The following is a 17,060-nucleotide window of genomic DNA, read 5'->3' on the forward strand; positions in this document are numbered from 1 at the left end:
AAAAGCTTAAAAATATGAAGTTATCACGTGGGAAAAAAACTTGGTCTATAGACAAGCATTTGAGAACCATTCTTATCATTCAAACCATTGATAAGATATTTGAGGATCATTCAAACCCCAGAAATCTGTTATTTATGGACTTCATTAGATCTTTAAAGCATCTTCTGGGAAAAAAAAAAGGAAAAAAAAAACACCAAGGCAAAGAAAAAGGCAAAACAGGTATCCTTCTCAAATTACAGGAGAGCATGATTAGTGACAAAGCCTCTTCTAGAACAAAGCTTTCTGAACCTTTGTCAAATGTGCTTTCATTACTCAGCTTGCCATGAAATCCTTCATTGGTTATCATTACAGAAGAAAGGGAACTAAAAGTAACCAAGAAAAATGATTTTTTTTTTCCTTTATCCTGTGATCCAAATACAGTTTCCACTAGCCTTACGTGCAGTTGTATACCTGCAAACATGCCTAGTGGAACTGGGGACCTGAAATGTTGTTTTCATTTAACTTAATTGAAATAATAAATATAATTATTTTATATTAAACTAATATTTACTTCCATTATTGGAAAACTTTAAGCATTGTTGAGACATTTTGGATATTTACCTATCGGAAAATTTGTAAATTTTGGAAAACATAATTTTCAACATTATAAAATTCAAATATTATTTTGAATGACAGTTTAACATCCTGAATGACATGTGCTTTAAATGGAAAAATATGCCCCAGATATCAAATAGTTACACGAAAAGGAATGCAAAATATTTCAGTATTTGTTATATTTAAGTGCTATAGTGCTCAGTGCTTCAGATATACTGAGTTAAAACAGAAAATATTATTAAAATTAATTTTATCTCTTCCTTTTTACTTTAATAAGGTGTCTACTAAAAATTTTTCATGATCTATGTGGTTCACATTATATTTCTATTAGACATCCCTCTTCTATGTCATTCTCAAAAGTCAAGAAGGAACTCAAAACTCTCTCTCGAAGCTGAGGCTGCCTGTAGTGGACTTTTCTATCAAACATGCCTGACTTAAGAAGAAAAGACAAAAAGAATTAGCAGCTCGAATTCAAATAGATTTTGTTTGTGTTAACAAAAAAAAAAAGAAGAAGAAGAAGAAAAGACACAAACTCTGCTGAGAAGAACAAGATCTCCAGCATTGCTCCCCCTCACCCCTCCAAGTACTGCAGAGATTTGAGCAGAGCCCCATTTCTAGAAAAGCAGTTTCCCTGCTGTAAGACACTCCCAGATAATGAACTGGGATATTTCTAGGATGTATTAAGTACAGGGAGAAATTCTTTCTCAGTGCTGCTCCTTTATTTCAGGGAAGTGGTTGTCCCCTAGGAGGTCCACCTCTGTTGCTGTTGCTGGGTCTGCCCTTGAGAGGGACTGGTCATATAGGAGGCCATTGCACTCTTCCATTCTCTGCAGGAGAAGCAGTAAAAATAAAGCTACATACATACACTTGAATGCCTAAGTTAGGAATGAAGTTACAGATAGCCTGGTCCTTGCCACCTCCCCCAAACTCAACTGGGAGTTGTGGCTTAAGAAATGAACTGGAAATGCATCATTCCTTTCCTCTTCTTCACCTGGCTAGCTCCTGCTCATCCCAATGAAGGCTTCTTTCTTTGTGTTTCTAAACCCCAGCTGCTGATTTTCAAGGTCCTTTTCTTTACTTCTCTCATACCCTGTAGCTCCTTTCATATTTATCACCACTCTCTACTATAAGGATCTCCTATAATCTCCTGAGGTATATTTCTTCATTATTGCCTGACATTCTTTTTTTTTTTTTTTTCCCCTATATCCACCACACCCGCAGGCATATGGAAGTTCCGCCACCAGGGATCAGATCCAAGCTGGAGCAGCAACCTACACCACTGTTACAGCAATTCTGGATCCTTAACCCACTGCACCAGGCCAGATATTGAACTCCCAACACCACAGAGACAAGCCAAGCCGGATCACTAACTCACTGTACCACAGCAGGAACTCCTCAGCCCAGCACAGTGGGGTAAAGGATCCAGCATTTCCACCAGCATTGCTGCAGCTGTGACATAGATCCAAGCTGTGGCTTAGATTCAGTCCCCAGACCCAGAACTTCCATATGCCATGGGTGTGGCCACGACATTTAAAAAATTAAAAAATAAGCAGCGTGTTCTGTATCCCAAAGTGACCAGAGGCTCTCTCAAGTGCTTCTCTGCCTCCCTCCCAGGCACCTTCTCCATCAAAGCCTTTTTTCAGTGATAGTTTCATCCTCCTTAAACCAGGCTCTGCAGATAAAATTAATTCAGCTTGACTTTTTCTTCTAAGTCCTCTTACTTACTTGGGAATTACTTCTTACCAGCACAATATAGTTGCTCTTGGTCCATGCATATGAAATGAAACAAAACTTCTCCCTTTGGAAAATGATCTTAAAATTCTAGGAATTCAAATTTCATTAAAATCCCCTCTGTGCATATAGTGACTTCAGATCTAGACTACATTGCAGTTTTATGTACATGATCTATTTCAACCAACTCTCAAATAGAAAAAAAAAAGAACACTGGAATAAAAAAAAAACTAAATAAAATAAACATGGATTTTTACATTATATATCCATAAGGATTTAGGCAATTAGGATGGCAAAGAAAAAGAGTTTCTGGTAGCTAAATGGGTAGGCAACAAGCAATTTCCTTCACACCCAATAAATCTAAGGGTGCTGCAAAGAGGTTATTTTGAAGGCAGATTTCCACGAACTGTCAATCAGTTAACAGAAAATTACACCCATATATTCTTAGAAATCTTTCATTTCTGTTCTAACTACATCATACTAGGGTAGTGATGTTCCTCTTTGAGGTGGTATATTAAATACATGTGGCTTGATGTGAAAATGCTGGGGGATTTTTACATACTTTGTGAGACTAGATGCTCTTAGAAATATTTTGCAGAGGTAAGTAAGGTTTGACAGAAAATCTTTCTGAATAGCGAAAATTTTGCTCTAAAAATTAATACATCTTTAGAGGGAAGGGATTATTTTTCTTGGTATAAAAAATATATGTATTGATAATAGCTATTTTCAATGTGAATAGCTATTCCCTTTTAACTCTTTTTGCTGAAACACCTGACAAGTATTGTTTTACTAGGACCCTTTACAAAGTGTGAAGGCAATATTAGTTAGCCTCACAGAAATTAATAAGCAGAGAAAATAATATTTTAATAAGTAGTAGGAGCCAATACAGAAATAAAACAATTTAGGCCAAAAAAGGAATGATCTGTAATAATATTGAATTTTAATGTTAATTGTACTAGAGCAGCATGAACTTTCAATTCATGTTTTCTCTCATACATACTTTCATATTTATTATCTTCTTTCAGTTTCTATGAAATAAGATAGCAACAGTATCCTCAATTTAACTGTGAATAAATAGAAGTCTAGAAAAGTTAAATAATTTTCCCTAAGTTACGAAGTGAGATACTAGTTAACTAGGATAAATCCTACCACTTTATCTTCTGATCAAATGAAATTATCAAACCATGGCATCTCTTCATACAATGTATCAACCTTCCAAGTTAGGGTGTCTTGTGCTTCTGCCATTTTTCTTCTTTGGAATTTAAAATACATTACTTGAACACAGTTGCAAGAAAAACCTCACCAATACCATATTATCTAACAACATTTATTCAGACGATGCTGTAAATAATCACTGTGTTGGGCAGTCCTTTGAAGCAGTTATCTTTCTCACTTGACCTGTGACAAAACTAAGGCTTAGAGAGCTTAAGTCATGTGTGCAAGATCACACAGGCAAGAATGGTTAGAGAGGAAGTGTAATCTGGCTCTAGCAAACTTCAGGGCTCCATCTTTGTCCCTCCCCGAGACTCCTCAAGGGAAGCTGTAGAGCTCCAGTGTCATTTTCCAGCCAATGGAATTGCTCAAATGTGGACAGGCTAGGAGACAGACCAAAACTGATCTTTATCTGAGAATACACAAGTAAATAAGCAAAACTGATTATAAATAATCATTCTCTTTTGCAACACCCAGCCCATAACTTGTGTCAGTAAGTATTTGTTGAAACTGAACCCAATAATATCAAAACAGTTCCAAAGGAAGATATTCCTAAGGTATAGAGCCATATGTAAGATCCACAGCAGATAATTGAAAACCAGGTATACTTATGCTTAGAATCATAAACATGGAAGAGGATTTAGAGATAATTACATCCCATGAACAACTAAGGCCCAGAGATAGAGACACAAAGGTAATTAGTGGCAAAGTGGGCCATGGACCAATAATGCCAGAGCCTTAGTTGAATGCTCTTTTTAAAACATTGTCATGTAGAAATGTATTTTTAAAATAAACTCGATCACACTCTCAAATATATGGTTACTGCAAAACAGATTTCTAGGTACGTGTACAGTTAGACCCTGACAAGCAGATAATTTTTAAATGCTGGATATTCCTATACCCAGCCTGAGTCAAGAAACTTGGGGCAAGCCTCAATTTTTTTTTTCTGGCTGCTCCATAGCATGTGGAGTTCCCAGGCCAGGGATCAGATCCAAGCCACAGTTGTGATCTACACCACAGCTGCTGCAATGCCCAATCCTTTAACCCACTGTGCCAGGCCTGGTAATCAAACCTGCATCCTGGTGCTGCAAAGACACCTCTGATCCCATTGCACCACAGTGGGAATTCCTCAAGTCTCAACTAAGCGCTTGATAGCAAGTCACTTTGAGATATTGGATATTAGTCTCCTGAACAGTAAAATGAAGAGGTCACATATATCTGTTAGGTTACCAAAAAAAAAATTAAAAATAAAAGTGATTTAAGCAAAAAATTCAAACTGACCTAACCTTTTATAATTGAAGAGTCCAGAAGTAGACATGCTTCGATGTGTCTTAATCCAAGGCTTGAGGCATGTCACCAGGATCTAATTCTCTCCCATCTGTCTGATAGATTCCTCTATATTGGCTATTCTTTCAGGCCCCTTATGTCACAAGATGGCTTCCAGCTACTTTAGGCCTATATCCTCCCAAACTCAAGTTATCTGAATCAGGCAAAATCAATCACTACACTAGACAAAATGCCTTTAGGGTCACTAGCCCTTTGCATTGATTTCTAGTTCTCTGAGCTACTATTAGTTTCTATCTTAGCTTGTAAGAATATAGGAAATGTTTGCAGGCAACTTGGTACATGTCTGTGCCCCCAAAGGAAGGCATTTGTTACATTTTCCTGTGCCATGGCCATCACATAACTAGCACTTTGTGTGCCCCACACTTCAGCTCCTCCTATTGTGGTTTCCTCCATGTCCTCTATTGTCAAATGTCACTTTGCCTTTGTAAACCCTCTTCCTTCTCTCTGGGATGCCCATTCTTCCCTGTCTGTCTGAAAGTGCTTGCTCACTGAACCAAACATCACTTTCCCTGGGAAATCTTCCCTGATTACAACCCTGCCCTCAACTAAAATTGACTACTCAGTTGTATTGCAGCCTTCCTACATACCTGCACTGGAATACATATTATATTGTATAATGTTCATTTATTTACATATCTTCTCCAAGAACTACTAACATTTGTAGGTGAGGAACCAAGCTTTATTCATCTTTATGTCCTCAGGGCCAAATACAGTGCCTGAAACATAGCAGTCATTCAAAAAAAAAAAATTGATGAATCAAAAAAATCCAGTTCCTCTGAACTAGAACATTACTGACTCCCATTCTAAAACGCACTTTAAAATAATGTATCTCCCTCCCACACCCAACTCCAACCCTCTGACAATAACGAATGATTCTGCATTTTTATATGTTCATAAAGCAGAGTTAATCCTGCTTTCTAAACATTTACAGGACAAATGTTTATTGGGTTTTCACAAATAAATGAGATTCCACCACCACTATATCTGAGGCATCTAGGCATTAGAAAAGGTTCTCCCCAGTAACTGTACAATTATATATGAATATCTATGTGCTTACCACTGTGGGCTGTGTACTTTAAAAGAGATGCTTTATCCTGCCATCATATCTCAGCTTTTCTTTCACATCGTTCCTAGATGCATAGCTGCTTGTGTTGGTGTGTTTATCCTTTTGGTTTTCCTTTTAAATCAGCACTTTGTAATTGCAGTAACACATTTTCTGCTGTGTTGGGTGACGAAGCTAAGATAGTTGCTTACATGACTCAACCAAGTTTATGTTCTCCTAAGTTTCTTTTGTTTGACATTCCATCCTCCCTTTGACCACACTGCCTTGGCAGCACCACCAAGTACCAAAGATGACAATGATTAAGTCCTGGCTTCCAACAGAAGATACAGTACAGATTTCTTACAGTAATAAAAATAATGCTAGTCTCCATCTGAATATTAGAGCCTGTGAAATTCTACAAAGAACACTCATGTATTAAATTTCCACTGGCCTACCAAAAAAAAAAAGGAAGATGATCAAAAAATGTGTTTATGTTTGACGGTTGGAGTTTTTCTTCCAGAAGCTGGCTCTGGAGGGTGGCAGTGGGGAGGACTGCTTAAAAAAAAAAAGCCCTCTCCTCCCTATGCTTTGATGAGGACACCCCATGGAACTTGGATGTGATTAAAGATCAGCATAGGGTTTGGGAAATTCTCAGAAATTCAGGAAAGTAGCTATTACTGAGACAGAAAATGTAAGTTGAACAAGAATTTTAAACAAATTAATGTTTGCTTAGTAAATGTCAACTCTTCATCACCCAGATGGTGCTAATTCTAGAGATGCAAAAGAACTTGTGGTTGACTTAAATGGATCAAATAAGAAAGCTGGCAGGAACTCAGTTATGAGCTATCACAGAAAGAAGGCACTGGCAGTAATCTGCTTTCCAGGGGAAGAAGTTAAAGCCTGAAAAAAAAAAAAAATCAGTAACAGTTCAGAGAACTGTGTCCAGAAGGCGCTCCTGAGGCAGTTTATACATGAAGCCCCAAAAAATGACCCTTTTAATAATATTTTTAAATTGTCCTTTTTCCCAGGATAAAGTATTGGGGTACAGACAGATGCTGGATAGAAGAATACCTTCTCTTCTTTTTCAATTCTTTGGAATGTTGTAAACTACACGAGTAAAGGAAATGCATAGCTTAGTTTTTCTCCCAAGACTGACTCACATTTTACTAAAAATAATTTGTGTACCCCCTATTAGTTGACCAAGTGTGTTATACTGCACTGAACAGTTAAGATGGGTGCGCCCCATTCATCCATTTGCTGAACAGTCTCTGTATTCCAAGCCATGAAAGAGAAAAATTCACTGTCAGTAGAAAAGTGATGACAGAACAAAGCTAATGAATCTACCTTGGAATTATAGCCCCCTCCTCAAAAAAAGTCTATTCTGTCTCAAGAGCATATCTCCCCTTCCAAGAAAATCTAACATCTAAAAACTCAAGTACAGTCTCAGTTAAATTTCAAAGGGAGGTAGAATGTATTAATAAAGGAATGCCTTTTTCTTGGTTAGGATCATATCTGCCTCTCTCCAAGAAAATCTAGAAGACTTCGGACATTGCAAAACTGCAGTTCTCAGAGTCTAGTACCGCTTTCCCATGGATGCCTTTCTGTCAAATCATCAAGGAGTACCTGGAAAACTAGACTAGATTGGCATCCCTTGCTTAGGGCGTGTCAGTCAGCTCTATTCTGCAAATGAGCCAGGAGCTGGAGGCATCCTTAAGACTGGAGTGAAGAACTTGGTGGGTGGCCTAGAAGGGAATCTGGGCTTTGTAATAGAAAGACACAGTGATGGTGCTTCTGGCCATGAGAATCTACTGAAGAAGATACTCAGAAACCAGGGAAAGATGCCAGTCCACATCAAGACTATGTAAACACTAAAAACAATCAGCCCAGCTGCCGGCCTAACACTATATATAAAGAATCTTGGCTCTGTCAGAGGCAAGCCCTCATTATCTTAGGGAATACGTTATAGATACATGGAAAAGCACAAAGAGAAATACATCAGAGATATGTGGTAACAATAAAAATTAGCATATCTATAGCAATTACAGTTGTTTGTGCATTGAATGTTCACAACTCCAGGGATGGAAGGAAGGCAAATATATCATTATCATTATTTTATTAATCTTTATTACTGTGGCCACCTTTCAGGTTTATGGTGAGGCTAAAAATGAAATGTTAAATGACAACTCTTCTGCATGTGTCCACTCAGCACATGCAGGGAAAAGAGGCTTGATCCTCCATCCTGCACACAGGACAGGTCTCATGTTCAGATCCTTCATGACCCCAGTTCCCACACAGTAAGCTCACCCACACATGACTGGGCCAGATCCTACCTCAGACCCTCAGACATCTTTGTTACCAAATGACTCACTCCATCTTTGGAATGTCTGTGGTCAATTAGTTCCAATTAAGTCTTCCATTCCTATAACCCTCATATACCAAGAGGAAGTCAATTTACTTCTCCTGTTTTTAACCCCTTAATGCTCTTGTACTTCTCTTTGGCTTCTCTCTTCAAACCACTAGACCCTCTGGACTCTTCTTCCTTTACATAAAAGATAAATAACCAATAAACACAACACCTCCCCCTATTATGCTGTATATTTTACCTTCCACAGAACTAAGGTAGGGGTGACAATGTATTCGCTCTTTAATGACACTTTAGAACAACCACATTTCTATCCTGGTTACATATGTCATCTGACAACACCACTATGTACAACTCTGTTTCTATCATCTACTGACCTCCAGGTCACACTCTTTAAGACATAACACTTCCGGGAGTTCCTATTATGGCACAGCAGAAATGAATCCAACTAATATCCATGAGGATGCAGGTTCAATCCCTGGCCTCACTCAACGGGTAAGGGATCCAGCGTTGCTGTGAGCTGTGATGTAGGTCGCAGAGGCAGCTCAGATCCTGAGTTGTTATGGCTATGGTGTAGGCTGGCAGCTGTAGCTCCAATTGGACCCCTAGCTATATGCCATGGGTGCAGCCCTGGAAAAAAAAAAAAAGACATAATATTCCTCTTCTCTCCTCAAACCCAACTTCTCCCTTTGTTCTAGAAAACTTCTGTGTCTTTGGGAGTAATCCATCCAGTACCTTCCATCTACTATTCCTTGACCTCAAATACACAATAACAATTCTCACCTCCACTCAACTTAGATTCCCCCAAACTGCCAGGGTACATCCTAAAACTTGCCTTCGTCCAGAATGCTTCCATGCCAAAAATTTTAGCTATAAACACCACGTTCTCTGACCCAGCTGTTTTTCCCCCAGTGCTCTTAGGACCCTCACTTGAACACACCTTTTCTTCAAATTCATTGAGTCTTCTAACTCCTGGATATTCATTTCCTCATAGTTCATCACCCTTCCCCTAAACAGACTAGTAGTAGCTGGTTATCTAAACTACTTACCACCAGCACCTTCAAATCCACATATGTCTCTTCCTGTATTGCTCTCACTGCCAATGCCCAACACAGGGTCAACGCCATCTTGGTAGCAAGAAGGCTGAGCACTCCTAAGTAAAATATTAAACTGTTCAGATTATTGTTACAACAAACATATGGTCTCTGATCTTGAGACTTCAATACACTTCAATCTTTTTACCCAATCAACATTCCTTCCTAATCTCTTAAATAATTATTTTAAGGCTGTACATCTCTATTGAGGAACACTACCAAAGCCTCCCCCTGCCCACTCTAAGTAGACAGCATAATCTTTTCCTTCACTGAAAAAAAAAATTGATGTCCACAGAGATAAGAGGAAAAGGAGGGAGTGTGCTGTCATAAAAGCTAACTTTTATTAAAGAATCCTCTATTCTCTCTACAGACCATTAAATAGAGATGTTCCTAGGGTGAATCCCAGGCTCTCTTCTCTGCTCATTTTTAGAAGTATATCTCATCTACTCCTATAGCTTCAATTATCTTCTTTATGCAAAGGACTTTGAAATCTCTGTTATCAGTCCAGACCACTCTCCTATGTACCATTAAATTTTCAAGCCAACTTTTCCACTTACATATCTAGAAAGTATCTCCAATCCTCATAGCCTACACTGATATTTCTCTCTCTCTCTCTCTCTCTCTCTCTCTCTCTCTCACACACACACACACACACACACACACATACACATATTGCTTCTCTTATCTCCTCCTCAGTAAAAGGTATCACCACCCAGTTGTTCAAGGTAGAAACCTGGTAGTCATCCTTGCCTCCTCCCTCTGTCTCACCCAATTCATCAACAATTTCTGCTAATATTATCTCATGGCTTTCTCTCAAATCCAATCACTTTTCCCTGTTCAAATAATGAACAACAGCCCTGTTCAAATGAGGAAACTAAAGTGGAGAAAGGTTAAGACATTGCACAATGTCACACAACTAGTAAGTGGCAAAGCCAACTCAGACTCCCATCTGCTTCCAAAGCCCATGCTTGAAATTCAAGAACACTGCCTCATTGGGAGGGAGACAAGATATCTCTAAGAAGCACAAATTAGACTATTATAACTGCAGGATGGCCTAAAACCAAAGGAAAGAAAGAAGGCAATGGAGTTCCCATTTTACCTCAGTGGGTTAAGAACCTGACATGACAGAGTCTCTGTGAGAAGGTGGGTTCGATCCCTGGCCTCACTCAGTGGGTTATGGATCTGGCTTTGCCACAAGCTACAGCATAGGTCACATATGCAGCTCAGATCTGGTGTTGCTATGGCTGTGGCATAGGCCACAGCTGCATCTCCAATTCAAACCCTAGCCCGGGAATTTTTGTATGACTCAGGTATGGTCATAAATATAAAAAAAGAAAAAGAAAAAAGACATTGGGGGTAATCAGCCTTCCAGGGAAGCATTTAAAGCCTCAAACAAAATCGATGATCATCCAAAGAACTTCCTTGTCTGGGGTCTTCTTCTGAGGCAGTTTCTATAAGAAGATGAAAAATGGCCCTTGTGCTCAGAATGAAAAATTGAGGTACAAAGAGATGCTGGAGGATATATCACAGAACATGACCACTGATGGGGATATGTCATGAACGAGAATAATCTTTTGTTTTAAAGTCACCAAAATTTCAAAGTTGTTTGCTAATATAGCATAACCTAGTTTATCCTGACTGATTCACTCTTATTTCTATTTTCATTCAGCCTTATATGGTACTCACTCCGTCAAATCCAGAAAGAAATAAATGTTTGATGGCTGCAAGGACTGTTCTTCCTCTGTAAAACTTTTCTAATAATTCCTTTTATCCTCTTGTTACGTTCATGCTTCTCCCTGGTATCTCTCTTTACACTTTTGATGTCAGTGAAAGTATCCATTGGAGGTACTGAGAAGAGATGAATGTTAAAGGGGAAGAAACTAATGAATGGAAATTTTTCAGCCTCCCCCAGAATGAAATTACCTTGAAAATTATATAAGAATAGACCATGAGACCTACGGAGAGGTGACGTAAATTGGTCTATTTTTTATACTATATCACCTTTCTAGGGCTTATCTTCCTAAGTGTGGCAGCCAAAATATTCTTGAAACTAGAAGCTGCATCCACCTCTCTTCAGCAGCTCAGAATTTTAAATTACTTTTGGTTAAAAGCATGGGCTTTGAGTTTGGCAGAAATGGGTCCACGTCCTACTTCTCTGCCACTTCCCAACTGTGTGATCTGGACAGGTCTGAGATGAGGAAAATAATAGTAACATCTTCTAGTATCACCGTGAGGTTTAAACTATTAGTGAATACACAGTGCTTATTGCAGTGCCTGTAGGGCTTAATAGGTGCTAATTATTAGTTGTATTAGTAATACTCTCATGTTCATCATTACTGTTATTTTTCCCGTGTAACAGATTTAAGAGTCATGTATTTATGTGTCTAATCCATAGCAGCTGGGTCTGAAAAGCAAAAAATATGAACACTATTTTAGATGAGAGAAATAAATCTTAATATACATCTGGGTAACTTATGATCTAATTCCTAGAACGCAATCAAGAAAACAATCTCTGTAAGAGTAATATTTAAATTTAACGTTTATTTTTATCAAGATAATTCATTGGAGGCAAGTCTTATGACCATAAAATTTATAACAAAAAATAACAGTCACTTGTAGGGTAGTGGTGAAATCAAAATACTTATTATATTGGAGTTCCCATCTTGGCTCAGCAGAAATGAATCCAACTAGGAACTATGAGGTTGTGGGTTCAATCCCTGGCCTCACTCAGTGGGTTAAGTTTAAGGATCCGGTGTTGCTGTGAGGCATGGTGTAAGTCGCAGAGGTGGCTCGGATCTGGCATTACCGTGGCTCTGTTGTAGGCTGGCGGCTACAGTTCCGATTCAACCCCTAGCCTGGGAACCTCCATATGCCACAGGTGTGGCCCTAAAAAGAAAAAAAAATTATTATATGGTGAGAGTGAGAGAAAAGGTTATATCTAGAATAACTCCCAGTTTGTAGGTCAGGGGTTGGGGGAGCTAAGCAACTAGGTGGATGGCAGGCCCATTAACTAAGATGGAGAAGACTGGCGAACAAGCAGGATATCAGCAGAGGTGGCAGGCAAAGAACCAAGAGTTTAAACCTGATATTTAGCCATCAAAAGTGATGATGTTGAGCAGATAATTTGATAAAGAGTCTAGAGGTCAGGGCGTGGGTCATGGGGAAAGTTACTGATTTGGAGGTTATTGGCAGGTAGATGTCAAATATTTAATATTTAAATTATAGCAATTCAGGTGAAGAAATCTAAAAAAAAAAAACTAATGCTGAAGCCCTTCAACATGTAGAGCTCAGACTGAGGCAGAGCAACTGGGAAAGTCGAATGAGAAGCAATGGCCAGTAAGATTGTCAAAGAGCTAGGAAGGTGCTGTTACCCTGGTATAAACAGTGGTTCAAGAAAGAGGGGCAGGAGTTCCCATTGTGGCGGAAATGAATCCGACTAGTAACCATGAGGTTGTGGGTTCAATCCCTGGCCTTACTCTGTGGGTTAAGGATCCAGAGTTGTGTGGTATAGGTTGCAGACACGGCTTGGATCCTGAGTTGCTGTGGCTGTGGTGTAGGCCAGCAGCTGTAGCTCCCATTCGACCCCTAGCCTGGGAACCTCCATATGCTGCAGGTTCAGCCATAAAAAAAAAAAAAAAAAAAAAAGGAGAGGGGCAAGAACAACTGTGTGCATGCAGCCCAGTAATCACAGTATAAACCCAGCCACTTTTTATTTCCCTGCTTCTACCCTCAGTGGACCACTGTGCTTTTGCTATTATTATTCTCTTGCACTAGAAGGCCTCCTCCCTGCCAAAATCCTGTATGCCCTTCATGACCCAGAAAGAATGTCATCACCTTGGTAATGCATTTACTAATTCTAGTAATAAAAAGTGCTCTTTTCCTCCATGATATTCCATAGCCCATTGTATATTATAGTTCATTCTGCTTTGTTCTATAAGTACGTGTATTCTCTCTCATCCTTCCTGTATTCCAACTGGACTAGAGCATAGTTTCCCATACCCTATAATGCAGCAGAGTGTTTGGCCTGTAGTAGGTATTCAGTAAAGATTTTCCCTGAGTAAAATACAAAAATACAGAACTCAAGCCTGGAAAAATCTCTTCAAAGGACAATCTCCTTTAACACTCTAGATTTCTGCACCCAAGCCCAGAAATTATTTATACATTTTTCCCTACCCTCTATAGAAAAATAATGGGAAGAATCATTCCCCCAAAACAGTTTTTTTTTGTTTGTTTTTGTTTTTTGTCTTTTTGCCTTTTCTTGGGCTGCTCCCGCGGCATATGGAGGTTCCCAGGCTAGGGGTCGAATCAGAGCTGCAGCCACCAGCCTATGCCAGAGCCACAGCAACACTGGAACCGAGCTGCGTCCTACACCGCAGCTCACGGCAACGCTGGATCGTTAACCCACTGAGCAAGGGCAGGGACCAAACCCGCAACCTCATGGTTCCTAGTCGGATTCGTTAACCACTATGCCACAACGGGAACTCCCCAAAACAAGTTTTGTAATGACATATTATTTTCGTTTTTTTGTTTTTCTTGTCTTTTTAGGGCTGAACCCACGGCATATGGAGGTTCCCAGGCTACGGATCTAATCAGAGCTATAGCTGCCGGCCTACACCACAGCCACAGCAACGCCAGATCGGAGTCTGCAACCTACACCACAGCTCACGTCAACACCAGATCCTTAAACTTAACCCACTGAGCGAGGCCAGGGATCAAACCCGAAACCTCATGGTTCCTAGTCAGATTCATTTCTGCTGTACCCCTATGGGAACTCCTATAATGACATTTTAAAAAGAAACTATGTTACCAAAAAAACAGGTAACAAAGTGTGAGCAAAGCTCCTGTCGCATATCTTTGGCTGCATCTCTCCCGAGCTAATGGCTGTTTTAAAAACCATTTAGACTAAAATTTCCCCCAGATCTCAGGTCTGAAAATCGATGACACAACATTTGTGATCCCTGAATTTCATACTGAAAAATTAAAAAGACTATACTAATCCAAACCTTGGGTTAGTAGGCAGTGATTCTTCTTGCTTCAAACATCAGCATGTGCTTGCATCCTCTTATACTGAGGAGGAGGAGAATGGTAAAAGAATTATAGTTCTAGCTAAGAGTTGGAGGAAGAGGATAGAGAAAAACAGGTTATCAATAATAAACAGAGTCAAAGTCAAAGCTTTATAAACCAGACAGAATTTCTACAGGCCTAATGATGAAGAATTATTTGCCAAGCTGCCATGTGCAACATGCTGTAAAAACAATTGGAACTTAATGGCAAGAATGTTAATTCTTATGATTTCCTTATCTTCTCCTCTGTTTTGCACAATAGCACAAAACGATTGTTGAAACGAATCATTCTTTTGTGGTCAGCGGTGATTTGCAAATTAGATCCTCAAATTTTTGCTAAAATATTTAGGCCTTTACATAGATTCGTAAATAAACAAATAGCCTAGCAATGAAAGGTCTACATTCTTTTTATTTTTATCTTCCAGATCTACTACATATTTGTGATCATCCAAACTGGGCATTTTTATGTTAAGATTCCTACTTTCTGCACTTTCAGACCCACATATTCAGAGTTAGAAAACTTGTTGAGAGTACAAGGTGACGACTCTTGCAGACACCCAGCAATAGACTACATAAGCCTAAATAATCAAACTAGCCTCCCTTTGCTGCTACACTAAAAAGTCCAGTAACCTCTTTTTCTTAATGGTGGCGCCAGTTCAACCACACTCTGGAAGGTATTGCTTTCCTTAAGTACAATGTGGAACCATCAGAATAAAAGGGCAGCATGAGGAAAAATGACAGTGTGGGACTTTGTGGTCTATAAATTTAGTTGCTCATACAAGAACCTGGGAGGGGGGAACCCCCAAAAGATTAGTCACTTTGTTTTGTGTTGCAGAACTCAATTCAGGTTAACAAAGCATTTGCCAACAAAGGAGATGGGAGAATGGCAGCATTCACTTGCTCTGGTCTGAATAAATAAATGTGGGATTTGTGGGCTGACTAATGTCCTGGGATAAACCAGGCAGTCAGCCAAATTCTAGGAGTTTTGATGAAAGAGAGCAAGCCCACACTTTTCTTCATAGAAAGTGCTCCGTGGGAGTATCAATGTCCACAAGGGCAGCCTGGGTCTTCAACTTGCCTTAAAGATTCACCCGTATTCAGCCACAGGGAATTCTCGATGTTTCTGTAATCAAAAACCTAGATCAAGTGATAGAAGTGGAATTCCTTCTTCTTGGGAAGTGTTAAATATGCCATTCATTTCCTTTTAGAAATGCGCTGTCACTTTCTCTTTTTAAATACTAACTACATTACCCTAAAAATATATTATTGGGTCACTAAAATATGACTCTGTTTCTATCTTTCCTTTCTTTCATTTGTTGAGTGCTTTTTGTATGCTCAAGGCATAAGGCTTTATGGGTAAAACAGAGATTGAGTCAGACCCAAACCAGCCCTTGGGGAGCCTCTGGGCAGGCTTTGACAACTTCAAGGGCACTGGAGGAGTATTACAATCTTATAATTTTATTTTTGGTTAGAGGAAAGTATTAAAATTTGTAATTTTTTTAGTTGGAGAAGCAATTAGCCCTTCAATTCAGGTCACAATAGGAGTTCCTATTGTGGCTCAGTGGGTTAAGGACCCAATATAATTTCTGTGAGGATGTGAGTTCCATCCCTGGCTTCTCTCAGTGAGTTAAGGATCCAGCATTGCTATAAGCTGCAGTGTAGGTCCCAGAAGATACTGAGATCCAGCATTGCTGTGGCTGTGGCTTAGGTCTCAGCTGCAGCTTAGATTCTACCCCTAGCCTCAGAACTGCATATGCTACAGGTGTGGCTGTAAAAAGAAAAAAAAAAAAAGTCACAACATAAGTTTGTGGGGAAGTCAAAAATAAAAGTAAGGGGTTTTCCTTTATTTGGCTATCAGGGACTCCCACCATGCTGTGTGGGCCATAGTCATCACTTTACCCTACTAAAGTAGATTTTATTACAAATGACAGTGAAATATCAAGGACTATTTTCACAGGTTCTTAACAAAGTCAAGAAAAACTTCTCAGTAGCAGCTGATGCAAAAGCTTTTAAATCTGTAAGACTGGTTTATCTACTCAGATCAGAAAAATACATGGGAGTTTCCATTGTAGCTCAGAAGGTTAAGGACTTGACGTTGTCTCTGTGAGGATAGAGGTTCAATCCATGGCCTTGCTTAGTGGATTAAAGATCTCGTGTTGCTGTGGTATAGGTCACAGAAGCATCTTGGATCCAGTGTGGCTGTGGAGTAGGCTTAAGCAGCAGCTCCAATTCAACCCCTATCCTGGGAGCTTCCATATGCCTCAAGTGTGGCCCTAAAAATAAAAGAAAAAAGAAAAAAAGAAACATGCTTGGTATATGTAGGCTAAAAGAAAATCTCTGGAATGATTCAATGTAAATATAATATAAACTAGAGGGAAAAACTCACTGTGGTAACTGATATAAAGGGAGTATTTTATGGGTCTCCAAAAAAACCCCCAACCTTCCTTATAATGCAGGGTCTTCTTACATAGCATTCACCTACATTGGAGCCTTCATATTTCCCATATGAAGACCTAATCCCCACAACTTATTAACCCTCCAGACTCCCAGAAGGAGCCTGCTAAATTGTAAATTTTGAAAATTCATTTTAAGAGGCACTGTATATAAGTGCCTTT

General features: G+C 39.3%; 1 long non-coding RNA gene across 1 annotated transcript; it reads right to left on the minus strand.

Moving 5' to 3' along the window:
• Positions 1-8,892: 8,892 nt before the first annotated feature.
• LOC125119943 (uncharacterized) lies at positions 8,893-11,095 on the minus strand. Its single transcript, XR_007133220.1, has 3 exons — positions 11,069-11,095; positions 9,338-9,441; positions 8,893-8,918 (listed from the first exon to the last, which is right to left on the minus strand). It is a non-coding gene; the product is annotated as an uncharacterized LOC125119943 (long non-coding RNA).
• Between the last annotated feature and the right edge of the window lie 5,965 nt (positions 11,096-17,060).

This window comes from Phacochoerus africanus, chromosome 2, assembly GCF_016906955.1.
Source record: "Phacochoerus africanus isolate WHEZ1 chromosome 2, ROS_Pafr_v1, whole genome shotgun sequence".
In the NCBI taxonomy this organism is placed as follows: Eukaryota; Metazoa; Chordata; class Mammalia; order Artiodactyla; family Suidae; genus Phacochoerus; species Phacochoerus africanus.